The 6,745-nt window shown below is 49.9% G+C and overlaps 1 pseudogene; it reads left to right on the top strand.

Annotated features, from left to right (window-relative positions):
- The first annotated feature begins 286 nt into the window (after positions 1-286).
- On the top strand, positions 287-3,019 carry LOC147901115 (pentatricopeptide repeat-containing protein At3g12770 pseudogene; annotated as a pseudogene).
- Positions 3,020-6,745: the final 3,726 nt, after the last annotated feature.

Here is a 6,745-nt window from a genome sequence, read left to right as displayed (position 1 = left end):
AGCTGGGATGGAGTAACAGAGGCAAAGTGAAGAGGGACTGCAGGACTGTTGCAGAATGGTTTGTTGGCGAAAGAGCTCCAGAGAGCGTGTTTTGCATCGGGGAAGGCAAAGGCTTCACGGAGATGGGGAGAGGCCTGAATCAAATTGTGCAAAGAAAAAGCTCCACTTCGAGATGAGGACAGCATGAGAACGCTTTAAACAAAGAAGAAAAGATGAAGCGATTCTAGCTCAGAATCGAAATGCTTCAGCTTGCTTCATGCTTGCCTTATGGATCCCCTGTCCTCCAATGGCGCTTTTGCCCAGCTCTTGCTTCTCCCCTCTTCCCTTCTTCTGGAGCTCCGGCGGTTCTCTGCCACGGACGCAGCCTGCGCTGCCTCTCGTGCCGTCTCTGCAGAGGAAGCGAAGACTCGGGATTGTTTGCGAGTGTGCTTCTGCGAGTGATTTCAAAATCACGCTTAGCGAGCAAAAATTGCGGCCTTTGGCTTATAAAGAGAATTCATCAGAGCAAAACGTTGTCCATCAACTACAAACGGAGACATCGATTACCAGTCTGAATGAAGATATTTGCCTGGATGGGCTGCTGAACGAAGCAGCGGATTCTACCGCCTTGGCCTCTCTATTGAGGCGTTGCAGTAAGAACAAGCTCTTACCCGAAGGTAGACGTGTGCATGCTCACATCAGCGGATGCGGATACGATAGCGACACGTTTCTTGGGAACTGTGTGATCGAAATGTATGGCAGTTGTGGGAGGGTGCAGGATGCACAAATTGCATTTGATAAAATTTCTACTCCAAACGTATACTCATGGAATTTGTTGATGCGAGCGTATGCCCAAAATAGGCATCTCAGAGCTGCAATGGCCGTTTTTGTAAGGATGCCCCAACGAGATGTGGTCTCTTGGAGCTCCATGATCGCAGCATTCGCACAGCATGGGCATGAACTAGAGGCACTGGATCTCTTTCGGGAAATGCAGCACGAGGGTATTGTGCCCAACAAAGTTACTTTCGTCTGTGTTCTTGATGCATGTGCAAGCCTGGCAGCCTTCAAGGACGGAAAGGAGATCCACGCCAACATTCTTCATAATGGATATGAGCAAGACACCTTTGTGGGAAATGCCCTCGTCAATCTGTATGGCAAATGTGGAGATGTGCTGGGTGCAAGGAGTGCGTTTGACAAAGTGATCGAGCGAGATCTTGTCTCTTGGAATACCATGATTGCAGCGTATGCTCAGAATAAGCATGGCAAGGAGGCTTTGAAAATTTTTCGTCTAATGCAGCTGGAAGGTATCAAACCCAATAAGATCTCTTTTGTAAGTGCTATTGATGCATGTGCAAGCTTGGCAATGCTAGAAGAGGGTAAGAAGATCCATAAGGCTGTTATCGACCTTGATTATGTGCAAGATGTCATAGTGGGGACTGCCCTCGTCACGATGTATAGTAAATGTGGGAGTTTGCAGGGTGCAAAAGATGTGTTTCGAGAAATGGCTTTGCGTAATGTAGTCTCTTGGAATGCCATGATAGCATCATATGCTCAGAATGGGCACAGTGAGGAAGCCCTTGATCTTTTTCATAAGATGCAGCATGAGGCTATCAAGCCTGACAAGATTACCTTTGTCAGTGTTCTTTATGCATGTGCCAACCTGGCAGCTCTAAAAGAAGGACAGGAGATCCATACTGCAGTTTTAGGTAGAGGATACCAGCGAGATGTTGATGTAGGGACTGCCCTTGTCAACATGTATGGCAAATGTGGGTGTCTCCATGAGGCAAGGCGCGTGTTTCATAAAATCCGAGAGCGGAATGTGATCTCTTGGGGGGCCATGATCATAGCTTGCGCTGAGAATGGGCATGGTAGGGAGGCTCTGGATCTCTTTCATCAGAGGCAATTAGATGGGGTTAACCCAGACAAAGTCATATTCATGTGCCTTCTTGAGGCATGCATCAGCATTGCAGCCCTTACGGAGGGACGTGATATCCATGCTGCCATAGTTGACTCTGGATTTCAGCAGGATGTTGTCTTGGGAACGGCCCTCATTGAAATGTATGGAAAGTGTGGGAGTCTGTATGATGCAAAAAGGGTATTTGAGAGAATGTTCGAGCGTGATGTAATCTCCTGGAGTGCCATTATTGCAGCGTGTGCTCAGAATGGAGATGGCATTGAGGCTTTGAAGCTTTTTAAGCACATGCAGCTGGATGGCATCCACCCAGATGAGATCACCTTAATTAGTGTCCTCACTGCATGCAGGCATGCAAGACAGGTTGAGCAAGGGAGGTATTACTTTTTAAATATGACAAAAAACTATGGCATTGCCCACACAGTGGACCATTATATGTGCATGATTGGCCTTCTCGGTGATGCAGGATACACGGATGAGGCTGAGGATTTGATCAATCGAATGCCATTCAAGAAGACTGCTTCTGCATGGTTATGCTTGCTTGGTGCCTGCAAAATCCATGGTGATGTAGAGAGGGGTATTCATGCTGCAAAGCGTTGTCTGGAGCTGGATGCAAAAAATGATGTACCATTTGTGATGTTGTCAGATCTTTATGGTGCAGCTGGCAGGTGGGATGAAGTGGAAAAGGTGAAAGATGCGTTGAGGAATAGTGGTGTAAAGAAGCAGCTCGAGCGGAGCTGTATTGGGGTTGACAGGTTGCTGCATGAATTTGTTGGAGGCAGTATATATCCTCAGGATAAGGAGATATATGCAGTGCTGCAGAGGTTGAGTGAGCAGTTAAAGCAGGCTGGTTCTGTGCGTGATGCACACAGCTTATTGCCTGAAAACGACGATGCAGGGGAGCACAGGCTCTGCTACCATAGTGTGAGACTGGCCATAGCCTTTGGTCTTGTTAATACGCCCCCTGGAACACCTCTTTTTATTACCAAGAACCTTCGGATGTGTTGTAACTGTCATGCAGCAGTCAAGTTAATTTCTGAGATAGTTGAGCGGAAAATCTCTGTTAGAGATACCACTTATTTTCATCATTTTGAGCGTGGAATGTGCTCATGCAGGGACTGCTGGTAAGATCTATGTTGTGACCATGGGTACAAGGTAACAAGCAGTGACAAAGATCTTGAACCTGGTTAACCTCATTTTTGCATTGCTCAAATGTTGGCTTCCAATGAGAGCTCTCTTGGGTGCACAATGTTTACAGGATTTGGAAGTGTGCTCATCCCGATATTTACAGAAGCCCAGGTTGGAAGGGGCTCCATTTGGGACCACTCGGGCAAACCCCACTATGAATGATTTTCTAAGTGTATCCCTGTTAATTTTCTCTTCAGGGTTTAGAGCCATAAACCATTGGCATGCCTTACTGTCAAGGCTCAGCCCAAATATGTTGACCTTATCCAGGTCACCTATGTCCCCAAAGGTCTCGCAAGTTTGCTCGAACCTCTCCACATGGGACACTAGAGTTCCTTCTCCCAGGCATTTACTAATAAGCTTGGAGATGGTGATTGGTTTTCTTCTTGAAGTGCTGGTATCCCTTCCAACAAAGGTTGATGGCAAGGCCTCCCTTCTTAGTGCTTGCACTAGGATCCTCATAGCCTCGTTAGTGAGCATTGTTTGCAGTGCAGGAGGATTTGCTGGTGGGGTGGGTGTGGTGCCATAGTAAGGCGGCACTAAGGGTGAATTATAAAAGGTTGTTGGCTGTGAAGGTGTGGGATTGGTGGGTCCCAATCCACTATGCCAGGGAACTAGCACTCGTGGTGGGCTTTTCCTTACTGGCTGCATCAGTGATGGCCTAGGCATAGGCACACTCATATTTGGTACCGGTCTAGAGGGTTGCAACTGAGGGGTAGGGAGTGCCTTTTGGGGCACCCACCTAAGTTGGGTACAGAGGGGGCGAGAAGCCATTATTCTTGCTAGTGTGTTCTCCCCCAAATTCCATCTATTCATTCCCTTGCATCTCAAGGTTCGGCAGCCAGAAGCTAGGTACCCTGGGCTCGAAGGTTCCAATGAAGGATGGCTCTTCCTCATAGAACTGAACATTCAGCCCTTAATGATTTACTGTTGAGGTGGAAATTGGGATACTCTGTGTGTTCCTGATGCAGATGTTATAGGTGGGCCCTGTGGCTCCTCAGGCACTCTAGTTCAGGTTGCAAAAGGGTTTACCAAGTTGGGGTCAGACAAACCAAACCTTCCCATAAAGTTGAAGGACGATACCTTAAGCCGTGAAGGTGTGGTTGATGGTGGGTCTGCCTGACTTGGAGTTAGGGGCCATAGAGGCCCCATGATTCAGATTTTCACTTGCTTCTGCATTAAAGCTCATTGGTTCCTTTGAGCTTGAGGTGTCCGTGTGTGCGGGACCGTGCATTGAGTGTGAACTTAAGGTCGAAATCCCAGAGGGAATCAACACTAGGTGGTTGCTGGGTTGAGTAAAATATTATTGGAAGCACTGTCGTCCAGCTCTGGTTTAAATCCTAGCAACTTTTCTAGACCTCAGGTGCATGTGTTGGTCAACCTTACAAGCTGCTACAGTCAGTTTGAGTCACTATGCAATTCTAGCCTTAAAGCAGTGACTCGAAGGTCATTGCATTATATGTGGTCGTTGCGTTCCCTTAATGATAAAGCACCAAGACACTTAAATTAGTGACCTTTTTCTAGCAGTGACTTGGAAGTCACAGTGATATCCTTAAAGCAGCGACTTGATTATAGCAACAATTATTAATGCAATAGGAGCCTTAAAGCAGCGGGTCAGATACAGTAGCGATTGTTATAGTAGCGACTTGGTGGTCATTGCATTAACCCTAATGCTACGGGTTGACTTTGGATCTGACACTTGTCAATTCATAATGACATGTAGCAGAGGGTGGCTAAGGTCTCAATGGTAGTTGATTGATAGTAGTTAAAGCAACAGGTTACTGCGTTATTAATGCAGCGACATCAAAACTCGCTACGTTAAACTTAAAGTAGTGACACAAGTAAACTACAACATCTCTTGCATGTCTTGCAAGAATGTCCTAGCAGCATCATTCTTAACTACCTTAAATCCGACAATTACTGGTGACTTAGGTTGAAATCCGTACTTACGGTTTTAAGCTGACCCAAGAGGACTATGGAGGAGCTGCTCGGTGAGCTCCCCCCCTCTGCCTACGGCGTAGGCTGCCCGCGGCTTGTGTGTTCTCCCGCTGCTCGCCCTACCCTCCTTGCCTCGCCCTCGCCCTTGCCCTCGCTCCACCCGCCCACTCCTCCCTCTCCGCTACGCCTTGCCTCCCCCGCTCCACCTCTGCCCCCCGCTCTGCTTCTGCGCCTTGCCTCCCTCGCTCCATCTCCGCCTTTGCCCCTACCCTCCACCCTCTCTGCCTCCCCCTGCTCCACCTCTGCTCCGCCCGCCTCGCTTTGCCTCCCCCCGCTCCACCTCCGCCCACCTCCGCCCCTCGCTCTGCCCTGCCTCTCCCGCTCCTCCCTCTCCACCTCCACCATCTACCCCGCTCCACCTCCATCCCCCCGCCTTGCTCTCTCCCCCGCTTCACCTCCACTCCCCCACCCGTTGCCTTTCTCGCTCCTCCCCCTCTCTTGCCTCCTCGCCTTCCCTCCTTGTTGCCTCGCACCTCTTCCCGCCCTCCTGCCAGTGTGCCCCCCCCGCCATTCCACCTCTCCCATCTTTTTCTCCTCTTCTCCCGTCTCTCCCACCTCCTTCCTTTTCTTCATTTCCTCCTCCGCTTGCTCCCTCCTTCCTCCCTTGCCTTCCTTGTCTCTCCTTTGCCTCTCTGCTTCGTCCCCTTTTCATTTGGCTCCCTGCAACGGGGGCACTCGTGTTTGCTACGGTGAAAGAAAATCTTGGTTGTGACCTTTGGTCTGGCCAGAGGGGCTCTATGGCAGCACCCTCGACTCCCACAGCCGTTAAGGTTCTTCTTTCGTCAGTTGACAAGCAACAGGTACAGCAGACAGTCCAGTCCCTCCAGGACAAGGTGCTTGTGAGTAGAATTGTGGGCCTTACGTCTACACGGAGACAGGTGCGAGAGTGGATCTAGGCGAGCTTGATATTAGAGGGCGACTACATCTAGGAGGTCACCATCTATGGACGAGGTGTTTTTCTTATCCAATTGAGCTCCCTTGACACTGCCTCGACACTTTGTGGAGCAGATTCCCATTCTCCTTGGCCCGCACCTTGTCTACCTCTTTCCTTGGTATCATGGGTTCACAGTGGAGGACATGGATTCGACACACCATGTTCCACGATTTTCGGTTACACTTCGCTTCCCAGGGCTTCCCAAGGTGTATTGAGCCATCCTCCCTTCCATTGGCTGGGCATTTGGCACGGTGCTCGAGTCCTTGTCAAAGACGGTCACCTCCGTCCTAGTAGATGACGGAGTCCCTAGGATCAGACTGGTGGTGGAGAGTCCAAAGTCCCTCCCAGAGCTGATCCTTCTTGAGACCCTGGAAGGGGGCACACTTCGCTCGACGGTGGAGATCTCTGGGCTACCAGGCCAGTGTCTTTGTTGCAGACAAATGGGTCACGTCGCCAGAGATTGCTCCTGTGGCCACCCTCGTGCGTCTCCCCCCCTCTTCCATAGAGTAGGCAGAGTCAACTGACCCGAGTTCAGCGGCCTCTCAGGCAGGAGCAGCAGGAGTCCCAGACCCCATGGGTTACCCCCTTAGAAGGGAACTGGACACAAGTTAAAAAGAAAAAGAAACCAAGCAAGCAGGCACGCAAAGGTCGCAAACAGAGGGTCAACCGCAGAGAGAGGGACAGGGTTGATCGAGAGGCCTCGAAAGAGGAACAGCAGGAGTCACCTTCCCCAGCAG

This window comes from Dipteris shenzhenensis, chromosome 6 (genome assembly GCF_047967505.1).
Source record: "Dipteris shenzhenensis isolate YYH24624 ecotype China chromosome 6, Dip_SZ_1.0, whole genome shotgun sequence".
Lineage (NCBI taxonomy): Eukaryota > Viridiplantae > Streptophyta > Polypodiopsida > Gleicheniales > Dipteridaceae > Dipteris > Dipteris shenzhenensis.
Note: the sequence above shows the minus strand (reverse complement) of the source record. Positions and strands in the feature narration are given on the sequence as shown.